Source organism: Aythya marila (genome assembly GCF_965140915.1).
Source record: "Aythya marila genome assembly, chromosome: 1".
Classification (NCBI taxonomy): Eukaryota; Metazoa; Chordata; class Aves; order Anseriformes; family Anatidae; genus Aythya; species Aythya marila.
The window spans coordinates 163,861,076-163,888,118 of record NC_139042.1 but is presented as its reverse complement, the minus strand read 5'-3'; the positions used below and the strand labels follow the sequence as shown (position 1 = coordinate 163,888,118).

The 27,043-nt window shown below is 38.4% G+C and overlaps 1 protein-coding gene across 8 annotated transcripts in view; it reads right to left on the bottom strand.

Annotated features, from left to right (window-relative positions):
• ATF7IP (activating transcription factor 7 interacting protein) overlaps window positions 1-27,043 on the bottom strand; it is a 102,761-nt gene that overhangs the window by 58,740 nt on the left and 16,978 nt on the right. For 3 of the 8 annotated variants that reach the window (XM_082761750.1, XM_082761754.1, XM_082761755.1), the window contains exon 1: window positions 26,232-26,576. The exons of 2 other annotated variants lie outside the window; for them this stretch is intronic. The gene's annotated coding sequence lies outside the window, so the exon portion shown is untranslated. Of the gene's footprint in view, window positions 1-26,231; window positions 26,578-27,043 lie in introns of those variants that run through there. 3 more of the 8 variants (XM_082761756.1, XM_082761758.1, XM_082761759.1) reach the window with 3 other exon arrangements.

Here is a 27,043-nt window from a genome sequence, read left to right as displayed (position 1 = left end):
AGAAGCTAATGTTGGGGAGAGACAGCAATTGAAAAAATAAACTTATGAACCTACTATTCTATTCATTACTAGATTCAAGAAAACAAATATGTTTTCAGTGCTGGTAACCCAGAGTATTAATAGGCTAAGAGTCCTAAGTAATACAGGTAGTGCATGTTTTTACAGTAATAAACAGTCTCTCTCTTTAATAAGTTTCTATAGCAGTCGATTTCTTATTATACTAAGCATACCATAGAATAAGATTTATTTACCCTACTACAAGTGTACAGCAACAGATTACATTTTATTGGGTCAATGGGCAGACAATTATTTTTCGGTATTCGCTGCTAGGCAAAGATTTTTCAAATGTCTGCAACTGTAAGGGCTTAAAAGAAAAATTACCCAAGATACCACCCAAGCTACACTTTAAATGTTTTATAACATTCAAATATGTAAGCAGTCATAACACAGATGATTCTTCAACTTAACTCAAAACAAGCTCTGCAGACACAAACAGATCGCCAGACTGAAATAAATGTTTTGCTAAACTGACCAAGGAACAGGAAGCACAGAGTGGACAAACACAGGATGGTTTATGTAGTTCCAGTCACAGAAACAAAGGTCAAGAACAATACAACTGCTTTTGAAAGGGTTTTTAATGACAAGAACTACCCTGGAATGGGTAGCTGTATCCTCCCTTTCTAGAGCCCTCAACCATGCTGCCCCTTGTCTCACCACACTTGCTGGCTGCACAGTCAGTACCTTCACAATCTCACTATACACAATCTTCCAGAGTTCTTTCAAGACCAAACAGCATCTTATTTTTAATCCTTACTGTATAAAAGAAACTCTATTCTCACACTACTATCTTCTTGAGACAGCTGAAATTCAATGCAAGTACATAAGAATTTTGAAGTAACACTGGCTGCAAGAGGCACAATTGTATGCACTTATTCGTCTTATCAATGGTTTTGACTGAACAAAATTGCATCCACTCTGCATAAGCTTTGTTGATACTGCATGACACTATGCAATTGTTTGTGTACAACAAATGAAATTATGCAAGAATATGATGCAAGCATTTGTGCGGTTGCATGTGAACTCAGATTTCAGGCACATTAGTGCTAACCTTTTTGATGTGAGTTTAGCCCAATGGATTCAAAGCAACCCAGCAAGCAAAAAAAACCTTAGCCCAGATCAATTGTCTGATGCTATTAACCATGCAGCTGCTCTTAGCACTTAAGCCAGCAAAAAACAGCGGGCAGGAAGGGGAACAGAGAACTGCTTCAAGCTGACCTTGTTGCCCACAAGCCTTCAAATGCAACTTACATTACCTGTACATGTATAGCACCGAGCTAGATCAGTTACTTGGTTAGTAGGATAGTGCTTTGTTGAACTTGGCTCCTTGAGCTGGCTAACAAAATCTGATGAAAACCAGGGCTGCTACACTGGAATATGCAATGGGAGAACCTTGGGTTTGCTGGGTGTTGATGTACGACTTGAGGATTACTGTAATGGGCAGATCTTCTGGAGGCTGACATGTCCCATATGAAGTCAGCTCCATCTGGTTATTTGGGAATTTAGGGATATGGCAAGGAAGCTGTTCCCACGTAGAAATATATTTGGTACATTCAAGTAGATGTCATTTTAATTGTTTTTAAATGCTTACAACTAGTCCTCTGACATGAAAGCAGTATGTGCAACAATACTCATTTCATATGTAATATGTAGTTATTTCTTGAATGCTTCAAGAACAAACTGTTGTAAATAAACAGATTAAAGATCTAATTTCACTTCTGGTTTTAGACTGTACCAAATTTTACAGTGATGGAAGGACCCTGAAACACACAGCAGCTTTCAGACAGATTATTAAAAAGGGAAAAAAAAGTTTGCCTCTTCCCAATACGTAACATCAAGCTCTGAATGTGAAATTTACCTTAAAATATTTCCAGATCTATGTATTCAGATAGAGACATCAAATGTTGATTATACTCAGTATTATAAGATCAGTCCATCCCTTTAAAACAATTTCAGTAAATATCCTGCAGCATGTACAAATATTTTATTCTCTACTTTAAAAAGATTATTTTTGTTAGTCCATATAAATATACATGCGTGCTAAGCTCTTTGCCAGCTGACCTGGTGGTCATCAAGTGTGTTATTGCTAAACATTAATTTGGTGCTTTCGATGGGGGTGGCAAGCTTTATTCTGTAACATTCTCAAGTCTTCCTGGTCACATGAAAACAGTTACACGTGCACAAACTGTAGAAATTTTCTGTGGAAATTCTCTACTCACACATCTGCTTGGATCATCCATTAATTTAATGATTTGGTATCTATTTTAAACACACCAGGAAAAATTAATTAAGGAAAGATATATTTATAGCCCACAGTTGGTTTGGATGGCTCTACTTAATATTCACTTATCCCAAATAAACACTAAGTGTTATCACCACAAAGTTGAGCACTGCATCAACAAAGAAGGTCAGACTGCTAAGAGAAATCCACGTCTAGTGTGCCAGAGTATACTTAAGAAAACGTAACATGAAGCTTGAAAAGGCTTAGCCAAAAATTAATTATATGTTACATAAACATGATTTGCAAGAATCACATTTTCTTTGATTATCCAGTGCAGACAGAGTCATTTGTAACAAGGACCAACAGGGAGAAGCAACTCCCTTAAGGAGTCACTTTATCCCAAAACTTGAGATAAAATTTCTAATCTTTAAGGAAGGTTGACAGTATTAAAGTGTTCCCCCAATTGTTTTTGCTACGAAGCCAGATAACTGATGTTTCTGGCTCTATTCTTTCCTGAAGATAAAAGAAACTAATAATTTGAGAAGCCATATTTGGAGAAGATAAAAAAAAAAAAATCCAAACACTAGCTCTGTTTGGAATATACCAAACAATTGGGAGTTTTTGCACATCTAAGCCTCTTCACTAAGTATTACAAAAAGCTTGCAAGCAATCACTTTAGTTTTTAATTATGCAGTACAATACAACTTCACAGTAAATACAAATCATAAATTTATCTTCCTGTGTAGCTAATCATCGTGTCATATCTTGATTTGGGGATTAAGATTACTGCTAGGGTTTATAAACTTCCAGCAACTTTGAAAGCACACAGAAAAGCAAGGAAGCTAACCAAAGCGCACTAGCAAGAGGCATTTGCCAACAGCCTTAGGCCATTTTTTGCTTTGTAAACATTTGTTAGGTTGTAACTGCATATAACAGAAGCCCAGAAATGAATAAAATCTTTCTAGAGTATTGTAATTTTTGCAGGAGGTAGGAGTGGAAATCCTACAGTTTAGGCTTTTTTGAGCCTAGATCCTAGGCTACCATACAGTGATCAAAGTTTCATAGTTATTCTACGTGACAACTGGCAACATTAACAAATCGCATCCCTTTTCTTATATTAGCAACTCTTTCAAAAAGATCAAGCTGATAACCTGCTATGGAAAGGAAAACTAACCCCGTCCGAACTACACTACATGCATAAATTATCTAGGGATAATGTGGGTCTCTTGCTGAATGAGGGGGGTGTCCTGGTCATGGGAGACGCTGAGAAGGCAGAGATACTGAGTGCTTTCTTTGCTTCAGAGTTTGCTTCAAGGACACTCCCCCAGGACTCCTCGCTCCTGGCAACAGGACAAAGGGTCTGGGAAATGGAGGGCTCCCCCCCGGTGGACGTGAGGGTGGTTTGGGAGCATCTGAGTGAGCTCAACGCACACAAATCCATGGGTCCCGGTGGGATGCATCTGCATGTGCTAAGGGAGCTGGCAGATGTGATCGCCGAACCACTCTCTATTATCTTAAAGGTCTGGAGAACGGGTGAGGTGCTTGAAGACTGAAGGATAGTCAATGTCACTCCAGTCTTCAAGAAGGGCAGGAAGGAGGATCCGGGAAACTACAGGCCAGTCAGTCTCACCTCTGTCCCTGTTAAGGCATTGGAGCAGCTTGTTCTGGATGCCATCTCCAAGCAATTGGAAGAGAAGAAGGTTATGAGTCAGCATGGATTCACCAAGGGGAAGTCATGCACGACCAACCTCGTTGCCTTCTATGATGGCATCACCAGCTGGGTAGATGGGGGGGAGCGGTGGATGTCATCTACCTTGACTTTAGCAAGGCTTTCGATACTGTCTCCCATGACATCCTACTAGCAAAGCTGAGAAAGTGTGGGATAGATGAGTGGATGGCAAGGTGGTTTGAGAACTGGCTGACTGGCTGAGCTCAGAGGGTGGTGATCAGCAGAGCAGAGTCTGGCTGGAGGCCTGTGACTAGCGGTGATCCCCAGGGGTTGGTGCTGGGTCTGTACTTGTTAAACATCTTCATCGATGACCTTGATGAGGGAATAGTGTCTGCCGTCAGCAAGTACACTGATGACACAAAGCTGGGAGGAGTGGCTGACACGCCAGAAGGCTGTGCTGCCATTCAGTGAGACCCGGACAGGCTGGAGAGATGGGCAGGAAGAAACCAAATGAGATTTAATAAGAGCAAGTGTAGAGTCCTGCACCTGGGAAGGAACAACCCAAAGTATCAGTACAGGCTGGGGGACAACCTGCTGGAGAGGAGCTCTGAGGAGGACCTGGGGATCCTGGTAGACGACAGGTCGACCATGAGCCAGCAGTGTGCCCTTGTGGCCAAGAGGGCTAATGGGATCCTGACATGCATTAAAAGGAGCGTGGCCAGCAGGTCAAGGGAGGTAATCCTCCCCCTCTACTCTGTCCTGGTCAGGCCTCACCTGGAGTACTGTGTCCAGTTCTGGGCTCCCTGGTACAAGAAAAACAGGGATCTCCTGAAAAGAGTCCAGCAGAGGGCCACAAAGATGATACAGGGCCTGGAGCATCTTCCCTATGAAGAAAGGCCGAGAGACCTGGGTCTGTCCAGCCTGGAGAAGAGAAGACTGAGAGGGGATCTCCTCAGTGTATATAAATATCTGAGGGGTGGGGGACAGAAGGATGTAGCCAACCTCTCAGTTGTTTGTGGGGATAGGACAAGGTGCAATGGCTGCAAGTTAGGGCCCAGGAAGTTCTGCACTAACATGCGAAAGAACTTCTTCACTGTGAGGGTGACAGAGCATTGGAACAGGCTGCCTAGGAAGGTTGTAGAGTCTCCTTCTCTGGAGATATTCAAGGCCTGTCTGGACGCCTACCAGGGCAGCGTGCTCTGAGGAACCTGCTTTGGCGGGGGGGGGGGGGGGGGGGGTGGACCTGATGATCTTTCGAGGTCCCTTCTAACCCCTACAGTTCTGTGGTTGTGTGAAATAGAAAAAGATCAAGAATGTGATCATCAGTACCCTTCCAAAGATGTTTCTAAGGATGTGAAGCCTGTAGTAGAAAGAACGTGAAGAACTGATCTCCATTTTTCCATTATATACCCAGATAACTGAACAAAGTCTTTTATCCATCAAACTACATTTAAATTTAGCACAGCTGAAATACAATCAAAGTAATCTGTGCACATGCCACCAACGAACACATTTAATCTACACAGTTGGGCAGTGTGCTCTCTAGAAGAGGTCAGTAAGAAGCAGTCCCAAGGAGGAGCAGTATGAAGATGACCATGGTGACTGTAAGATGCAACGGAAGATGCACTTGTATTCTCTGGTACCAGCCACAACAAAAAGGCAAAACCAAAAAAGCTTTATTTCTGTTGATATAATTGCAGGCTGGTTTTAAGAAGTGTCTGGGAGTAAGAAAAAACAATAAGCAGACAGACAAGCCATGCGTACACATAAAATCAGTCATATCTATACGTTTTCACGTGAAAGAAGTAGCAAGGAAGTAACAAAGACTTCGAAATAAGAGATTTTTCTAGTTCAAATTTTCCTTCTACATAATGAGCAATTCTTGTAAGACTTGTAGGTACTAATTCCAAGGTTTAAGGTATAACTTTTTCAAGTTTACCCACCAATTGATTTTAGCCAGAGTTATGAAAAATTTAAAAGAGCATTAAGATTGTTTTTATTACCAAAATATTAGCATTAGCTGCCAGATACTAAAAATTGCCCTCTAAAAAGGGGCCTTTAAAGATGAACTGATGCCCCTCCCTGTCTTCTGAAGGAGTGTGACATCTTCAGCAAAGAATTAGTAATTGCAGAGTTGAGAAGGTACTTTTCAAGCAATTATCCTCCAAATATGCTATACACTTTTATATATACATTTATGTAAAAATACTTTTTAGAAAATGTGTGCATACGTGTTTGTAAACTTTGTGTATTTTGTATTTATACATGGTTGTAGAAAGTGTGATCAATTCTCTATCTTTTCTGATTATAATTAAATACTGAGCGTATGGAATAAGTTATTTGCATAGAATTTTAAAAGTGATTCTCTATGGAAGCTGAAAAACATGCACATGGTAGAAGATAAGACAGACAAAAAAGCAAACTTATCTTTAGCCACAATCCCTTTGGGAAAAGGAAGTTTGGTATCTCTAGTCAGATATGCAAAAAAATCATACAGCTGAAGACACTGCTTCTGAAATATAATTTTTAATTCATATAAGACACACAGACTTCTATTAGATCTGAGATATGAATTCCAAATGTCTGACTTCCACTTCTTTAATCAACAAATAAGATGAAAGCTTCACTTTGCATCATCATCGTATTTCTTTTGACTGTTTACCATTCTGACACGGTGAGATAAACGATTCATTCAGTGAATGCTGCAGGTAAAATAAATATACAGATAAATATACTTGAAGACACTGCAAGGAATGCTAGATTTAAGGGGATCTTACAAAATTCTTCAAGTTGCCTGACATACTTTAAATGCAAATAGATAAATGTAGCACCTTTGAAGTCTAAGGGTGAAGCAGAAGTAAGGAAGAGACAGCTTATGCTTCACAATCTGTTTTTACTTAGGAACATCCTACATGATCTAGACCAATAGGATGCCAAACAAACATTACTTAGAAGTTCTTTGTTTTAAGGGCTAGGTACATAGAAGGCTTAGAAGATCCAATTCTAGAATGAGAAGGTAATTTTAAGTAGTCCAAACTAGGAGACACTGAACAACTCTAAGAAGCTTTAGAATGCCTATCAAGAAACATAACCCTTTTTTTGTTTCAATTCAAGGAATTCAAATGAAGCAAGGAAGAACTTGAGAAAGTGCAGCATAGCACATTCTTTAAGATCCGCACACCAATAAAACCTGATTAAAATAAAGAACAGTTAAGACTTCAACAAATCTGTACCGTACTTTCATATATGTTTGTTACATTTCATTTACTCATCTTTCTTTTCCAGTCTGAAAATTTTAATTTCAGAAGAATGTTAAAACAGTTTAAAAGCTGTATCAAAAAGAAATGGGAATTCAAAATACACTTGCAGAAGGAAGTCATTAACCGAGGGAAAGAAGAAATGAGGCTGCTGCCAGTAGGGTTTGTAGAGCTTTTCTAAGAACGCACAACACAGTGCAAGGGGTGTACAGCAGGGAACACTGTAAAAATCACAATGTATTAGGGCTAATGCAGTGAAAAGAAATATTGAAAGCAAGTTATTCTTGGACATAGAATCTTTTTCCCCCGGTCTGCTGTTGTAGCCGACACACAACTAATCCAATGTAATCCTGCCTCAAAATACTGAAGACAACTCAACAAGTCCTAATTTACCATTAGGAACACGTAAATTTACAAAATCAGTTTTGTTGCCACTTTGTTTCCCACCCCTGACAGCTTGAAGGTTCACCACCTTCTAGATGGGGAAGAAATAATTATTTAATTGTTATGAGTAAAACTAGCTTTTATATAGGTCCTTCCCCAGCTAGACTTGTGTTCCAGCAGTGCTGCTGCTGTATTTGCTCATTGTATTCATCTGCAGCCAAGAGACCACCACAACTGCTAACCAACGCCTCTCAGTTCCATCTCAGCTTTGACATTTGCCATTTGGGAGCACTCACTGGAACCTAATGCTCTTTAAACAACCTGATCTCATTCCTCTTCCTTTTTCCAAAGATCTGTAATACTGACTGCATACCATCAGGAATCAAATGAAAATGCAGGCTTTTCACAGCTGTTTTTACAAAGTACAATCAAGTAGAATTTTCAGGGAGCAGTGAATGCTCTTTCTTTACAGTTAGGAATTTGCTTATACAATTCTGTTTTGATGGCCTTCTCCTATAAGTATTTTTTTTCCTTTACACACTAAGTCCATCAAAAAAATCACAGACAGCAAACCACTAAAAAAAAAAAAAAAAAAAAAAAGGCAGAAACCTCCTTCTCTCCTATATTGTTCTGATTATTTTTTTTCAACAGATAAAACATATTGAGATATTTGCATACGACAAGAAACAGACGGTGCTACAGGAATCCCACTCAAAATTTCAGCATCTCTCTTGCCCTTTCCCATTTCTAGCTTCTCCATGTAACGTAGCAAGAACAGAAGAGAGTTTCAGAATAAAGGTAGTAATAAATGCAAACCAGATGACAGCTTACTTCTAGTAAGCTTACTTACTGACAGCTTGCTTACTAGTAAGATAGTTCCTCTTACTAGTTCACTATCTAGATTTATTCTAGTCTTGGAAGACACACACTCAACGCGTGAGATTAAGAAGGATCAAGGAATGCTATACACAAGCATACACGTGTTTTTCTATCTTACCAAACACGGACTGACCCTAAGCAGCTGTGAATGACTTCACCAATGCTCAGCCATCCAGCAGGAGATTCCATAGAGGCAGGGAAGAAAGGAAATGGCAAAAATCCATGCAGAGTACATACACCTGCAAGTAAGAACGCTATGACACAACTGTAACCTTGACAGACTGCCCAGATCGATCATCATCTAACCCGGATGGGTTTACAGCAAAAAAAGCGCCCTGTAGGAGAATAGCCTGTACCCGGTTACTTGGCAATACTTGAATGCAGTTCCAGTCTTCAAGAGAGGCAGCAATGAGGTTTCTAGAGCTCTAGTAGAATCAACACCATGGCTACTGGGTAGCACCATCTTCAATAGTTCATCAGAATGCGTCTCTATATGAACTCCGTTTAAGCTTTCTCCCGTTTAATGCACGTAAGCATTAAGAAGTATTCCCAACTGACTTGTAACATGAGCTCTGTTACATGAACTATATGCTGCATCATGTCCCTTTGGGTTGGATAAGTACTGAGGAAGAAAGAGAAGAGAGGATGAACTTGTACTAACTAGGTATAGGCTCTTGGGAAGAGAATGATGAATGGCTATACATTGATGAAATACTAAATAAATGAAATGAGGCGTGCACTTCAGGCAATAGCTCTTCAAATAATAGCCTTAATCAGGGACAAAAAGCAAGTGCTTAGGTTAATAATTTTGAAAGGGGAGACAACAAACCTGACTAATATTGCACAGATGTCTCAAGGATGCAGAGTAAAATTATTTTTATATAAAGGTAATTCAGCTATTGCACTTTCTCATCTTGCAAAAGAAGACAACTAGAAAGTTTTATATCGCAATCAGAAATGAAATGCCTGGAAGATTTCAGAGCAGTATCAGATTGCCAAAGAGAAAAATCTTACATTTTTATTTTTTCGTATAAATCAATCCAGCTGAGAGTTTTCTGATTTACAGTAGAACCTTCAAGGGTATACGCTGCCAGACTGTATCAGCAAGCAAGAAATCAAGAATGACCTGAGTTTGTGTGCTGAAACTGCATGACCTACTGTATTATAAGCTATCTTTTGTCTCAGTGACAACATTGATTCTTTTAGGTAGAAATACCTAGCAGATCAACTTGACTGCCTTATCTCCCAGAACACTTCTAAGCATTTTAAAGGGAAAAAAAAAATCATTTTAAAAGATAATGGAAGTCCAGCTGGAAGTATGCTTCCCAAACACCTTGGTAAGGGCAAATAATGGATAGTATGTTACATGCATCATTTTTTCCACTCATTTGATGACAGGGTCTGACAGGATGTTCATAACTAACTTATTCTAACACCGTCTCTGGACTAGATATAAACTACTACAGAAATTCTTGCACGTAGGTATGTATGCAGAGGACTTCTGAAACCTGGCATATTCATCCGGCTATTGAATTAGTCCAAGCAATCAGAAGTATACTTTTGGTAATATCTCTTTAGTTAAAAGCTTCATTTCAGATAGTTACTTTACTAGTAAACTCTTACTGGCATAGCTTTCGTTGAAAACTGGATTTCTGTAACCAGTAAACAATAAAGAGCATTAAAATTACTCAAAAAAGTTGGTCACTTAACAAGGGTGATGCCACTTGAATTAGTCACAGAGACTGATGATTGCAAAGTTAATGAGCACTAGTTGCTAAGTACATTGTATTTATCTTCTGTGTTGTGCGATAACCAAATATCAACACCTGTACCTGTAGTAAAACACCAGTACAAGGAATCTGACATGTTTTCTGTGAAGTACAGGCTTATTGTTAATATTGCAAAGGAATATGGTCTCACATACAAATATCTATCTATCTATATATATATGTTATAATATATATATACGTATAATAATACATACATATATGTATCAGTTGATTTTGCAGTCCACAAACAAAGTAGACTTTCAGGCTTGAGCAATTTTGGGGTAACAAATAGTGAACCTGCATGAAGGCATTTAACTGTTGAGTATTCTACACTGCTTCCTCTTCCACAAAAGTATTCTAAACCTTCATACATTCTGGAATCTGCCTTAAAAGGCAAAAACAGTTATCAGTACTCCCCCAGTTGTAGACAGCAAAGAACAGTGGCTTGCAGGCAAATGAACAGATGCCCCAGAATCTTTAGTAGGAATGACTAGTAAGATCATACATACTAGCTTGGTGGACTAGATAAAGATATCTAGAGATAGAACTCATGCCTCTTGTGCTCAGAAAAAAACGTGTCTAAAGTCACTTTCATTGCCAGTGTTGCATTCGTAAGTGAAAAGGATGAAAGTAAACAAAAGCAAAATGCATTTCTTCCATTGTTTTGCTTGCTACTGCAATTCTGTTTTTATTTTTAAAAATTCACGAAGTACTGATAGTCCGCATAAGACATCAAGCTAGCATTTCACAGTGGTATATAATACCAAAACAAAACAAAACAAAACAAAAAAAAAAAAGAGCTGCCAGGTGTAGGTTTAATATGCAGCACTGGTTTTGTTAGAAAGGTCAATAAAAATGGTTTGGAGTCTGAAACAACAACAACAAAAAAAATGGCTGTAGCAATACCACCAACGCTTTCAGTAGTGGTTAATACTTGGTCTCTAAATGACTTCCCCAAGTTGCTGTCTAAAGAGCTCAGAATACCTCTACAAAAACTGTCCTTAATATTACCACTGTGCAAGGGAGAAAGGCAGCTGCTGATGAAGCAACAAACCAGAAGCACCATCACCACAGACATGATAAAGTACACGTGAGAAGTATTATAAATAATTCTTCACGTATGTTATATATATATATGTAACATATAAATATGTACTATAAATATTATTTTAGACTCCTTGTCTCTCTAAGCTCCACAGAAAATTATATGGAGAAAAATGCATCCATACATGGTCACTCAGGTTGAAAGAATCAAGGAAGCTTCCCAAATATCACCCTAAAACCAAACTGCCAGAAGCAGACAGTATTAATGATGCTCAAGAATGCCTCTATAAACAACTGGTACAAAAACCTCAAAAAGAAAGCCCTCTCATATTCTAAAGACTTACACCTAGCTGTAATGAAAGCCTTCCAGAAAGTTTCTACTCAGTTTTAATATCTGAAGGAGTACTCTGTATATAGCTCCTCCACAGCCTGAGATTTACCTGCAGATCCAGTGAGCCACAATGCTTGTTTGTTCCCTGTAAGCAAACAGCAGGTTCACATTATCCCAAAGTATAGAGTAAATTTCACTTAGAATGACTGCAGATGTCAGTTTTCAGTTTCTTTTTTTCCTTTCTGCCATGCCCATAAGGTAGTTGAGCTGCTTCCTGATAATTTTGCAGGCAGTAGCTAACAGGCTCTCCCGAGGGTTTTGTATGTGTATCAGTCTCTTTCCAAGTTTGCATCTGTAATTATAAAACTATCTTATTTATGTACCTAAAAGGTAAGCATTAGCTGGATCATACTCATTTGTCATCACCACTGGACCTTCTTGGGGAAGAATTTCTCTAAATAATAGAATGCTAAAAAAGGCTTGTCTAAACAAAGGCTTGAAAAAATGATTGAGCTAGACAACTTCCTAAGAACCTTTCCAATCTGAATTTTGTTTGCTAGTTATTACTAGCTTCTTTAAAGTTGTGTGCAGCCCCAGTGAAGACTTTCTGCATAAAAACCTACTGAGGCTTGAAGGAACCGTTAAGTATTTGTTTTGAGAATACAAATACTACAAATTTTATTTTCCAAATTAAAATAAGGCAAATTTCTGCAATCTTCTGTGAGTACACAAGACTCAATGTACCAAGACAGTGTTAAAACTTCCTTCCCTCTTTATGAGAAAACGGATACAAAAACTCTACTTTCAAGCTGCAATGTTCTGATTCCAACAAAAAAAGACTTTGAAAAGGAAGTCATGAAAAAGAATACCACGACGATGTTAACCTGCAAGCTCCAAAATGTTAATCAAGAAAAACAGATTCTGCTTAGCATGTTTCAGCAAAATCCTTACATAATAATGACAAAAAAGAGAGGAAGCAGTTTTCTTTTGTTCAGGGCATTTCAACCAGAACCTTGATGGATTTTCTTATTCTCCATCTCAGCGCAGTTCAAGATGGGAACAATTCAGTGTGTTTCCTTTTTGCTAGGGGTGCTTTTTTTGTATTAATGTTACTCACACAAGATCCATATTTAATCTTTCCTGATTCCCCTTATCATGTAGATCAGAATTTGAGATAGAAATCCCTGGATATCAGTACTTTGGATTTATTCTTTCAAGCAGGTTTTTAACTTGAGTTCTTATGCATGTTTGAAATACTGATACTTCACAAGGGGCTTCCTGGATGCTTTTGTTTGGTGTCTTGGAGGTCCTTGTCACAGTCTGAATGTATTCAACCAAGCTCTAAACCACAAAATCCAACACCAGCCACAAGATTTCCTTCTCAACTGGACTGGCATTGCTGGCATGACACAGCTCTAGTTCACTTTGAAACTACACAAAGATGATTACGTTGATGGGGAAGAAAGAGCAATGAGCTCTTACTAGATCCTCTTACTTGGAATTCTGTAGGCAGTGCCTCACTGTCATAGTGGCTTCAGGAGAAGAGCTGAGCAACTGTTTCAGTCAGTTCAAGTTCTTCCATCTTTCCATATCTATCCACGCAAGGAAGAATTGCTTCTTTTGAAGTAGAAGAAGATTTTCTAACAAAGGGGGCTGCCAGCGTTTCTTGAACGATCTTTAAAAAGGCTGAAAATCCTGCTCCAGCATGAACTATTTAGAGGAACTGAGACTTCACCAAGGGAAAAATAAAAAAAGAATAATCTACACGTTCAAATTTAAGAGAAGACAAAATTCAGTTTGCTTCTTTTCCAGTGGCTTTTTTCTGTTCTGCATTTTATTTGAGTATACTGAAGAAACAAAAAGGAAGACAGACCTAGGACAGGAAGCACTTCAACGGAAGTAGGACTTGAAAAAATAGAAAGGTGTTTGGTAAGTCAGACTAAATGATGTTGTAAGAAGGAACCACCTCACGTTACACCACAACATTTTTACATTACAAATCTCACTGTTACATTATATGGACATGTCTTTCTGTAAAGTTAAGAAGAGAAAAAATGGTGTCCCAAACAGTAGAAAACATTATTTGAATCCAACCCTCTCCCCAGCCAAAAATAAAACTAAGCAAAACCATTATGTTTTGTGAAACAATTACTTTTTTCATTTTCCCATATCCTTTTTTTTTTATTATGGCCTTTACTCCCAAACCATTAAAAATTGTTTTACAATTGCTACACATATATACAGGACCATTGACACTGAAAGTGAAGGATCCCTGTATGTGTATACTACATATGTGTACGTAAATATGTACCTACATATACAAACCTCTCAACTCAGTTTCTGCACCCCTGTACTCACACAGCACAGCTGGGCATCCCCTTTTCCCAGGGCTCAACAGTAAATGAGTAAAAAGCACAAGTTTTTGGCTCATCAGGGCAATCTTACTGGCACAAAGACGTCTGAACTGTTCAAGACTGAGGTATTTAATGATAAAGCAAAATTAGCAAATTTAAAATGATACTCTATAAATCAGGAAAAAAACAAAAACAAACAAAAAAGAACTGTAAAGCAAGTAAAAAAAAAAAAAAAAAAAGCTGTGTTTCAGCTGAACAACAGTAAATATACCAGCCATTCCAAACTAAGCCATCCAAGCTCTATCTATGACCTTGGTCTTCTTTTAGAGCTGCTGGGAAGTCAAAAAAAAAAAAAAAAAGAAGCTAGAATTGGTGAGAATATACACTGCAAGAATTTTCAACTTCTTCTGAATGCTTGCAAATTTTTGTCCGAAGTCCATGATCAGCTTACTGCACCAGCAGACTCCACTTTTAGAACCTGATGTGAGCAGGCACTGAAACAAGTTTAATGTTCAACCCACTACGGCATTTTCTTTATGCATGTAATATTTTTACCTATTTCCAAGGGGCTGTCCTGAAAAATGTTTAATGAGACATTCTTGGAATGGATTCAGCTTTCACTGAACAGAGAAATTCTCATCATTCTTAACCAATTCACCTCTGCGAGCTTTGGCACAGTTCATCATTCAGCTAAAGAGTTGTTGGAAAGATGTAACAAGCTGAGTGTTTTGTTTTTTTTTTTTTTTTTTTAAAAATGGAAACCAACAGCTAAGAGAACTTCCAGAAGGACTTGATTCCACACAGATAAAAATCAAGACTCATATCATACCAGATTTATGTACAGATGCTTCAGAACTCTAATGGTTGTAGAAAAATTAAGAGAAACCTAAATAAGATGAAGTACTGTGACCAACAAAGAGGAAAGCTTACAAGAATTCCTCAGCAGTCTTCCTCAGTGAAAACAGTAATAACTACACCAGTGCTGTCTTGACTCCCTCTCCCCTCAAACAGACACACACACACAGAGAAAGGCATCTAAAGGTTTGGCTGCAAACTGTTAAGCTATTAGGGCAAAGACTATCTTTACATCTTACTAAGCCATCACAACTAGAGCAGAGGAAACAGATTGGTTAAATATACAAAAGCAATTCATCATGTAGAAAAGAACTGATCTTCCACAGGCAGGGAAATAACACAGCAGCTATAGTTTGTTTGCTTTAAAAACAATATGGGTAAGTCAACTTGCTTTGGATTAGCAAGTGAGTTGAGAAAAATAGAAATCATGAAGGATGAGTTCTATCACAGCAGCATGCTGCAAACAGAACAGCTTGCCAGTTCTTTTTCAAGAAATGCACTGCTTGTGCCATGCAAAACCTATTTTTAATTTTCTTGGGGTAGGAGAAGCCAGATACAGAGATGCAGAAAATGTTGGTGGTACCTGGACAATAGCAGGAAAAATATCCACATACATATCAGAATTATTCTGAGGTAAAGAGCTGTCTGTAGGTTTCCCATAGAAATACATATGTCTTCATAACACATGGTGCCACGGACATACAAGGTGCCACGGACAATTATGAAACAGGATAAGACAGGCCAAAGGGGAGTCTCTCTCGTGTGGGAACCAAACCAGTTTCTTAGCATCTGAAGCTGTATCTTATTTCCATACCACTTGCTAGGGAGTACTAGGATGGCCAGACTAAGGACATGCAGAAGATTATCCTGGAATGTAACCTTGAAGATCTGAAACATGTCTGTTGGGAGGAATGGGTTAAAAGTGGAAGACTGGCAAGAAGGATGGGGTCAGAACAGAAGACTGGCAAGGAGGATTGTAAATACACTCAAGTGACCTTGCAGCTGGGAATGCGTGAAGTCTGGGAGCAGCAATGTAGAAAAGCACATAAACTGTACCTACTGCTGTTTAAGCTCTGTGTGTTTGGCAAGTAGTGCATCTGTGTATAGATAACGTACGTGTTTGCTAGACTCAGAGTCACCCAATCAGAAACGCTTGAGCTCCCAGCCTTGGTACAGGGAAGATCAGAGAAGCACAGTGAGAATCGCAGCATGGTGCTAAAGACTGTGCCTGCACAAGCCTTTGATAAACGAGTGTGAACAGCAGGCCGGTCTTCGAGCAGGGACAGAGCTTAGCTTAGCAGTGCCTGTGTCCCTGCTTGCGTGCCTCTGCCAGGTGCTGCTTAAGGGATCCCCCAGTTGGCAAAGTAACAAGAATAAATCTACTCTTCATTTTAGCTGTGGGTCTGTGGTTGTTGCCGCTGCCTGCGCTGACTCATACAACATCTTAAAACATTATCAAGAGACTACGTAGGCGTGATCTATTTCTCTACCTCAAAGCCACATGGATAGTTAGAATGCTGCACAGAGGCACTAGAGGAACTAATAGTTTCTCTTATCAAGAATGGAATCCTTAAACACACACATAGTACAAAAGTGTGTTTTGGAATAGTGTTTTGTTCTTCAGGTTTTCTTCTAAGTTTCAATTCCCAGAGAGAATCAATAACCACATTAGGCACAGAGGCAGGCTCACAAAAAAGTCAACATGATCAGAATCTTGCAGAATCTGTGGTTCATCACGTACTGGAAACTGCTGCCTAGTTTTCAAGGTGTGGCTTTTTCAGCTTCTCTGTTGTAGAATTCTTCATATGGAGACATCTGAGGTTCCACTGGAAGGGCTTTAATTTCTCACAAAGACTCAATGCTGCCAAGCACATAATCTTTCTGGTCATCCAGGCAGTGGATTGAAGGTGAGATGAAGGAGACAGGGAATATGTATATTGGATTCAGTTCTGAACAGAGAATATCTGTCAGTCTGAGGGGATACATGACTATTTAAACCAGATCCAGGTGAAGGCCTTGAGATTCCAGAGTTTCCACACACCAAAAGCAGAGCGTCATTAGCAAAGACACACTATCTGTAAAAGCAGAAACACACTGAACATGAAAAAGGAGTAAACAAAACAGAAGACTTCAGGACAAAAACATAGTAGCAACAAATTCCCTACAGTATGCCAGACAACTGAAGTTTCATGGCAAGGTCTGCCTATTTTCCAGCAGGATGTTATCTGTATGAATACAGATGGCTTTGGCCAAATGGAAGAGGTGGGATGAATGGGGCGGGTGGGGCACAACACATCAGATAGCTGTTCCCCACAAACCTTGGAATTGCTCTAATCCTACTCACAGAGTGTGTTTGTGTGCATGTACGATGACATCTTCCTTCTTCATTTGTCATCGCCTCTGTCACAAGACACTAAATAAGGTACCAGACTGGTGCTAGAGATCAGTTACTTTCCATTTCAACTCCAAAAAGTTATCAAAAATTTAGGCTTGTCAAATTACTGTATCACCAGCCTCGTTTTTTCTTGATTGCTAAATGAGATACAGATATTTATTTTTTTTTCTGTAAATGACTGCGAAATAGTCAGAGATTGTGACAGAGAAAGTGAACTGAGCCTTACCTTTTGCGTTTTCTTAGGGAAAAACAAAACAAAACCCCTCCAGCTAGTCAGAAGATACAGCTGACAGATAAAACAGCATGTAAGTAAATACAAAAGCAAACAAAACATTTATATTGAGAAGACAGCTTTTATGTAGTTTAAGCTCTTCAAGAAAATAACACACATCGAATTCAAAACTGTTATGGAATTTACTTCATAGTCTTAAAATCCACACCTCACATCAAAACAAGCCACTGCTTTGCAAATAAACACGAATGAGAAAAAGGTTTCTAATATATCTGAAACACATATTATGCAACTCTGGAACAAAAACCATCCAAAATCTTTTTCTTGTAAGATTACATGGTATTATTTGAGGGGAAAGGAAAGGTTAGATGACTGTAAAATTATGATTGCCTATGATCTGGAATGTTCTTTGAAGCCTGATGTTGATTCTTAATATCTTGGGCTTAATTCTGGATCTCAGAACCATTTTAACACTGTGCAGTGTGTATATATATATTTAAGTAAATATGGGGCTTCTTCATAATTTAAGAACGTTACACAAACTGAAATCATTTTGAAGAGTGAAAGTTGTTATTAATAAATTCATTGCTTCAAAGAAAGAAAATTCAACAAGCTAAGAGTCCGTTCCAAATGCCACTGTGCAATCTTTTTTCCACAAGGCTATTGAAAAATACTAAGAAAACAAAACACAAATAATCAAACCCAAGAGGTTAATTTCAGCGTTTCATCCTTTTTTCTAGGGATTGGAATGCTTTTCCTAGAAAACAGTTTATAGAAAAACACCAATCACCAAAAATTTTACACAGCACTTCTGAATTCCAGTTGTTATATCAAATCATCCAAATTTGCGAGAGCACAGAACATAGTCAGTAGTGTATCTTCACAGAGAAAGACAACTTGTCTTTCATTATCTTAACACACAACGTAGTTTAAGTATAAAGCCATGTTTCTCTTGAAGAATTCTGAAATGCTTGAACCTTCCACCTCTAAGGACAACAGAATACAGAGACTATGGCAAACTGTGGTAAATGCAGAAGCTCAGAAAGGAACTTATGATCACAAAAAACAAGATTCAGTAAGCAACTAATCAAAATAGGCAACTAGTGCCATTTTTGATGCTCTAGGCTCTGTATGAAGCTGGCAGATGTAACATCACCTAGAAGATACCAGGGCCCTTCCGGGATCATGGTTCAGATCCAGGAGTCACATCCAAAAGCATCTAAAATGGGTCTAGAAGACTACCTGTTAAGCCAAACCCATCCTTGGAAACTAAACTGAACAATGAATTATAGACAGACAGTCATTGCTGCTCAGTTCCAGAAGTGTGGGAAGCACGCAGTAAATACTTCGTTTCTTTATTGAAGCTACCAACACACCATTCAACTACTGTAGGGAAAAGCCTCTCAGGGACTAATAAAAGCCAGTATTTTGCAGCATATTTTGAAGGACCCAAGGCCCTGAAACATCATTTTATTCATGTTTTTACACATCAAAACCAAAGTCCAATTCAAAATGATCCTTGGCCTTCAACAAAAGGACATCATTAACATGGGCCGTACTAGCTCAATAACAGTAGCAAATTAATGAATATTTCATGTTGTATATAAAGGAAGGTTTCTTAAACCTCTAAAAAGGACAGGTAAAGAAGAGCTCTAAACCAAATCAATACCACTTCTCAATTTTGACTCAAATAAGAAGTCCATGTTCATTAGAGTCTTCTTGCAAAATTGGGACTGAATCTCGTATGAAAAGCTCAGATTATGTAGATGGGAAACATCAATCACCATTACATTTAACTTTTTTAATGTAACTTACATTACATTTTTCCATTTAACTTCCACAATGATAGGCATCAAGAGCTTAGAAAACGACTTTGTATTAAAAGTTTTTGAAGGTGTCAGTGTCAGTATCCCCTACCTTTCCAAAACAGAAGAAAAAAAAACCAACATAACAGAAACCACTCATCTACAACACCGTACTTCTAACTCTAATTACCTAACGCTTTTCACCTGGTGATTGATCTCCTAAAGAAGTGATTTTATGCACAATAACAAAGATGATTCACAAAATAAAACATCTGCATGATAGATGTCAGAAAACAAGCTTCTCCTTTTCACCTTTTACAAAATACATAACATTATCATTATTTGTCATAACATGACAATCTGTTAATGAATGCAAGAAGGGAACTAAAATCCAGCTATAAGTTAATGTCAACTTGAAATTACTTTATATTAAAAAAAATAATCTCTAAACTGCACTGCAAATCAAAATGCAATTCTACAATCAAACTATAAGCTTAGAAAGCATCTCAGTTTGGTGTCCACAGGAACCTTCTCACTAACCACAACTGATATCCAGTTGCAGAATTTTAATGAAATCTCTTTGCATTCTATCAAGACCACAGCACATTTGCATATAATTGACTATTCATATGGCACAGCAGAGTGTAAAAGAGGTCAGGGAAGCAGATGCTGTCATTTTGTATATGTATATATATGGTCTTTTGTGTTTTTGTGTTCTTGTAATTTTTTTTTTTATTTTTTTTTTTTTGTGGACCTTGTCGTTATGCAAAAATTTCAAAGTACTGCTCCACATCTTACCATCCTAGTATTGTGGGTTCAGGTTCATAGTATTGATTCAGCTTCACAATACTCTGACCTCAGTGCTTGTGCAGACATCTTGTCTGGATCAGCCTTCTTTACCATCACGACACATGCAGGGGACACCCAAATGGTTTCTTCTCAAAACTCAAATAATTGTAAGATGACTTTGTTATTCAGAACCAGCTGAAGCTTCAAGTTTAAGCATAAGTCCTAACTTTTTTTTTTTTTAAATAGTCAACAAATCCAGAGAATTTCCATCTTCTTCTTGAGAATTTTTCACCTTGAGAACAAGGCTGCAGCTAACAGTATTGGGGCCTTCCCTGAGTGATACAGGGGTTACAACACTACCACAGAAGGCCTTCAGTCAGTAGAAATAAAATCCTACCAACAATTCTCAAATTACTACATGCACTGCCTTATAATTAACTACTACAGCTATTTAGGAAGAAAAAAATTCTTCCATTTTACCATAACTAGAGTAGTGATCACTGAAGTTCTACCTCCCTCTAGGGAACGTCAACAGCAAACATGGGTTAATGTCACAGATGCACACTGTTCATTAGCAGACCTAATATTCAGAAGTAAATAAATCATTGTGCTTAAAGATCAAAAACCTCTCCAACTCTGCATATAAGCAAACAGCACTGTACCTACTAAGAAAAATAATCTTAGCTTTTGACTGCTCAAGTATCAGCCAGTATTTTATCAGGTTTGTACACATTAAAGCACTTTCTTTATTCTGCAATCTGTTTTTCTAACACCTTGTTAAATGAATGCTAGCTGTGTTAGAGACGATCATTTTTCTTTAGAAGGTGGAAGCAAAGCCTCACCCTAGAGGAAGCTCATCTCCCTTACTAAATTAGAAATAATCATGGAATGTCCAAACCAACTGAGAACCTGCATCATCTGCTTTAAGTGGCACTAGAGTTAAGTTTTAACCTTTTAACTCTGACAATTCCTATGATAGCTGGATTTTCTATGACAAATGAACAGCCTTAGATGTGGTTCTGTAATGCCTCCTCCATTATGGAGCTCACTCCTAGGTTGGAGAATGAGTTATCTACAAAATTTGCCATATTACCATCAGCAAGGTTTCCTGGAATACACAGGCAGCTATTGTGCTGGTGCATATCATACTTGACTTATCCTATCCAACAAAAGAAAGCAGCTGTAATACTACAACTTTCTTCCTTTGCAATTAGCTTATGAGACATTGGTTTAATTCTCCGTGCTGCTGTCAACCTTGTAATAAATGGATTAAGACAGTTAATAGGAAATCTCTGGCTACAGCACATTTGGAACTCTCTTTCCATCACATTGTGTGATAACAAATCCAGAAGGCACAGCAGAGCTTCATAATTTCCCCTTCCTTGTCCCATAAAAAGAAATAACTGCACACAGTAGAAGATGATGCTCTGACTGAAAGTTGAAGAACTGCATGAGCGTAACTATCTTCAGTAAATGTAATACATGCATTGTCTGCAGCATAGATCAGCTGATATTTCCTAAGCAGAGTTCAGATCTACTCAGAGTAGCTAAACAAGGCATCATCCTGTCCCTCCAGCTTCACTCCCACATACAGTGCAGGCCTATACTGCAACTGATAGCTATGCTTGTGACTGCTCATAGACAAGATGAAAATACCATTTAAGTTCTAAATCAAGGCAGTATAAAAGTCACACTATTCACAGCTTTATTATTGTCTTTGATTTAAAAACAAACACTCAAATGCAGAAGAAAAACATCACTTATGGTGAGATCTGCCCTAAAATTTCACTTTAAGTTATGAAAAAGGTCCAGAACAAAAGATAAATTAAAATTTAAAAAGGTAACTGACTACATGCCACTACAATGACTGAATATTATTAAGAATTTTAGTTCTGTTGACCTTTCATGATTTCATCCAATAGATGCAATAGTTTTGCAGCATGGAGATTAAGCCTTGACCATTAAATGCCCTTAGCCATCCATTTCCTGAAACCAAAAAGGCACATGGCTACTGCACACTTGGACAATTTTCTTGACCTTTTCATGCAAGTATATTATTTGGCTAAGAGTCACAGCATGGAACAGTTCGAAAATTATTATTGGGCTGATGATTTTGACACCTTTTGTGAGGTCTCACCACTGTAGTAAGTGAAAGGCACCACATTAGCAGGGGAAGGTTTGGCTAAATATGTAGCCAGGTCTGAGTCAAACTAGTGATACTAATTGTAATGGTTCCAACCAGAGAACTTTATCAAATAATCAAAGATTTAGATTATATGGAAGACTTCATGCCAACGCTATCCCATGTAACCCAGCTGCAGAGTTGCCACAGTTGTTAAGTCATACATTAGCTGTTCCAAAGCCATACACCATCTTAGTGTCATAGGTTGGCCATCCTTCCAAGTAAAGCCTGTCTCCACATGAAGACTGGATGTCTTTCTGGAGGATGACAAAACACAAAGACTTGCTACATTTTTATTCACTTACAATATAATTAAAGAAAAGAATCACCACTTTTAAACATTAGTTGGTCTTCTTCCAGTCTCCCATTACTTCTCTTTTGTCTCTAGACTGGACATCCTATTTAAGTAGATATTTTTGCTTTCTGAAACAACTTATACACTGGAATTACTGCTTTATCCCGATTATCTCTTTAATAAGCTAAAAGAGATCCATTCTGTCTTACAGACACAAGATTAGACTGCATAAGCAGAAACATTCTACAAGACAAAGGAAGTTATTATGCCACTCTGTTTGGCACCTGTGAAACTACATCTGAATTACAGCACATCCACTTTTGCCACCCCTAATGCAACGGAAATACTGATAAACAGGAGATAGTCCACTGAAGAACCACCGAGATGGTTAAGGATGGAGAATGTGGCAGGTGAGGTTAAACTAGTAAGCTGAATTTGTGTAGTATAAAGAATAGATTGCTAAGTGGGAACTAATTGCTGTCTTCAATGACCTAATTGGCATTTATTGAGAAGGCAAAGAGAAACTCTTTCCAGAAATGCACAATATACTGACAAGGAACACCTTGCTACAGTGGAAATTCCAGATAGATGTAGAGAACAATTCTTGCTCTAAGTGTGATTAAACACTGAAACAGCTTATCTGGAGAGGCTGTGGAACCTCCACCCTTTCAGACTTTCAGGCCTCACATGGAGGAACCCTGGAGTAACCTAGAATAAATTTGAAGCAACACTCCTTTGAAGATGTCAGATTAGATTAAATTATTCTGCGATTCTACGTTCTTCAGCCAGAGTCACTTTTTTGCTTTTCCCCAGGACCCTTCCTAATTTGTTGACATTGTTAAAACCTACGGACAAGACCATAACCTGTAGTGATACAGATTTCATATCATCAGTACAACTGGAGGAGTTTAATTAAGTAAAGTAAGTGACTTCCTTAATCTTGCTCTATATTCATCAGAATTTCAGTCCCTTTACATTTACTCTACCCTTGGGACTTTGGTTCAACTTTTTGGCTCTATGATCCCAGGGTCCAGCTTCTTCTTAAGCAGGTATGTACATTTAGAAACTGTCCACTGAAGTACAATTTCAGATTTTGCTGTGCAACTGTAGACTGAACATGTCCCACTGAACAAGTGACCCAGGTGATTCCATTCTTTTTTTGCCATATACAAATTAAAAGAACTTCTTTGCAGTACCCTTCATAAAGAAGCTTGACTTGGAACATGCTTCCTTCAGTAACACCTTTGTCAGTCTTCCACCCCTTCAAGCTTTTAAGAAGGTATTCAATTTACATGGTACAGGTGCTTTTTTGTTTTCCCTAAGAAGGCATAACTGCATTACACACTGAGTGCTTATGCCAAACAACTGTGTTCTAAAACAAATGTAGTATTATTCTAGATATAATTTTACTTCCATATTTAGTATTTTTCTTTTAAAAATATATATTTCCATTAAGCTTTTTTTGGCATTTTTTTTTCCTCTTCATTTCCTGAATTTTTTATTTAGGTCATCCTTCCTGAGCTTTTTTAAGCAAGCAGTCTTCCAGGACTTCAGGAATTTCTTTTGTATTTTAAGAGTTCTTGGTGTGGGACAACACACCTCAGATGAAAAAATATTTTCAGCCATTTTTTAATTATTTAATAGACCTCCTGGGTGCAAGTTACAAAGACCTGTTAATAGCTTCTGCTTAGAAATGTCTGTCATGGACTCTTCTGTTGTAACTTCTAGATTAAGTACCTTAGTCACCTGCAAGATACTCACCCACCCCACTTCTACCTAAAGAACAAACAAAAGTAGTCACTGTAATATCCTGTCCTTTCCACTTCACTAAAAACCATGGTACTATTGTCACCAACATAACTAATAGAAGTGAAGAAAGAATCCTAGCAACCTCACCTTTGTTATCATTTGCCATATTAGTCAAGATTTTCTTCTTCGATAATCAGTTTTCTAGATTCTTCATGGCCCACAATGCCATTTTTCCCCTCTACCATCCTCACACTTGTGCTCTATACAGAAAATGAGGGAAGGGTCCTGAATTGCTTCTGTCAGACCGCAATAAAAGGAAAAGATATTTTTAACAGAAATTGCCTTTTATGTACAACCTCTAAAACAGTTAACCGTGATTGCTAGTGTAATTTACTCGGAGAAATCCACCACATACCTATTTATGTACTTTCTGATACATATGTCTGCGTGCACATAGACACACCATTTTATTGCATTTTTGTTTTAGTCTGGATATGCATGCAAACAAGCAAAACTGCATCCCATATCAAATCTTAAGTTACCACTAAAGAAAACAGTTATTACACATTTCAAAGGAAATGTGTAATTAGATACAAGGAAAAATTTTGGCCCAAGTTGTTGGCATGCAGTGTTTTACGCTGTTGTATCAATACCTTTGTCTATTATCATTGACTTTCCCTCTCCTCAATATCAACCAGCTGTAGCTCTTTCCTAGCATATTTATACCTTTTCTCTTGGCCTTAATTCAAAGGCCATTTCAGAGCAGCTTTCGTATTTATAGTCTCTATCAGTTCCTCATTTTAAGTTCAAGTAGTCTACCTGCCGACTTTGACCCCCTACCTTTTTAGTTTCACTTTGATTAATCTCAGTTTTCCATCTTGACCCACCTCCTGTCTACTGCCACTTGTATATCCCTATCTTTAGCTGCCATTTACCTTTACAGGAGATCACTCTTTCCATGTATTGCTTGGCCTGTTCATGCATCTCCAAGTCTTTATTTTGTTTAGCTTAGAGACATCCCCAATCCAGTCATTTTCTTTTACTGTCTCCACTTTCCTGTCTCCCACTCTGTCCCAAATTTTTGGGGCTATAAAATGGCAACAATGCAAATACACTAGTGCAGAACCAGCACATCTGCTCAACACATTCCTTTCATGTTACTGCATGCATAACTACAGCACAGTATGTTATGAAATTAGCAATACTGTCATTTTGTTAAAATTTGCTATTTTAACAAGCTTAGTATCTTCTGAGATTTATCTGAGGGGTCAGATCAGATAGATATATTCTCATTTGCTTCCTATTTACAAATAACACCTTTTAAAAATTCATATAAAAGCACTTGTGAATGCGCATTTATACTAAAAGATACATGGTTAACAGTTCACCATCCAGTATTTTGAACAGCTTTACCACCTCAAAAAAATGATTGTTTAAACCACAACCAGGATAATTAAGTTCCTTTACAATACTGTGAAGCCAAAAAAAAAAAATCCAAACCCACACAAACCAAAAGAAACCCACACCACTGGTATACCTTAATTTTGTACCCTTTTAGGGGTGGGCTCACAGTAGTGCTATGCCCCCATTTGCATCAACTGGTGTTGCTACAGAGACACAAAAACACAGTAGCAGAAGAGTGGGGGGTTACAATCAAAATAATAATAAAAAAATATCAACAACAGCAAAAAGAACACTAATACTAGAACACTAGTATTTTTAAAGTCTTCAGTTTAACCTATGCAAACATTTTACAATAGTTGTTAGTTAACATTCCCTCCAATGACAGTGACCCCAAATAATTACATCAAGAAGTGACTTCCAGGCTTCCCAAAAAATGCCTCTTCAATTTGAATGTAATACAACTGGTACATTGCCAAGGTGGGGGCTGGGCACCTAAGTGGAAAAAAATAACTTCAAAGGCCTTGGAAACATTAATGCAGAAAATGAGTTGCTTCTCTTACCTGACGAGAACTTGACACGTGCCAAATGAACTTCCTCCTGTGGGAAAGCCACTGACATGCAGCTCATTTGCATAAGTAGCATGAGCTACAAGTAGGCTTCCAGGTCGGCCATCTTGATACTCAGATCTTGTTTTGTTTACACAGCAGCATAAGTACTATTTTCCATCCAGCCTGAGCTATGCTGTTGTACCTCCCAGCCAGTAGCCTACAGCAGCTTGTTGCAGCACACAGGAACTCCCACTCCCACACACAAGTGAATGAAGGTGTCAGGAGTGTCACTGCAGCTCACTGAGCATGCCACAGCCTCCAAGGGAACATTGCAACTGCAAGTGTCCACAATCGGAACTCTTTGTGCTGCCTTCTGTGCTGCCAACTATTTAGCACTGCAGCAACTATGTGCAGCGAGGTACCTCCCACATACCACACGGTAGTACCAACAAGCATAAATTTATTACAGCTCAGCATAAGACAGCACACTAAAACCAAGAAGCAAGCTGAAAATCTCCGCCGTGTTTTGACACACTAGCAATCTAACCACACCGAGATTCCCTTGTATGCCTTTCCAAATTCATCGGTGTGGCTTGCTTTGCCCAGAAACCAGACTGCTCCTGCAATCCCTGCAAAGGAAACTCCAGGACACATGTTCCTTGCTGCCGAGGCAGAGACAGACTGCAGTTACAGCTAGCTGGCGCCAGTGAAAATTTACATAAAGGGGGCCCCAGTTCAAGAGGGAGCTGCAGCAAGATGCTGCCAGGCAAGGCTCGCCCCCCCCCTCCCCCGCTCCCCCCAGGGCCCCCAGAGACAGCCACGAG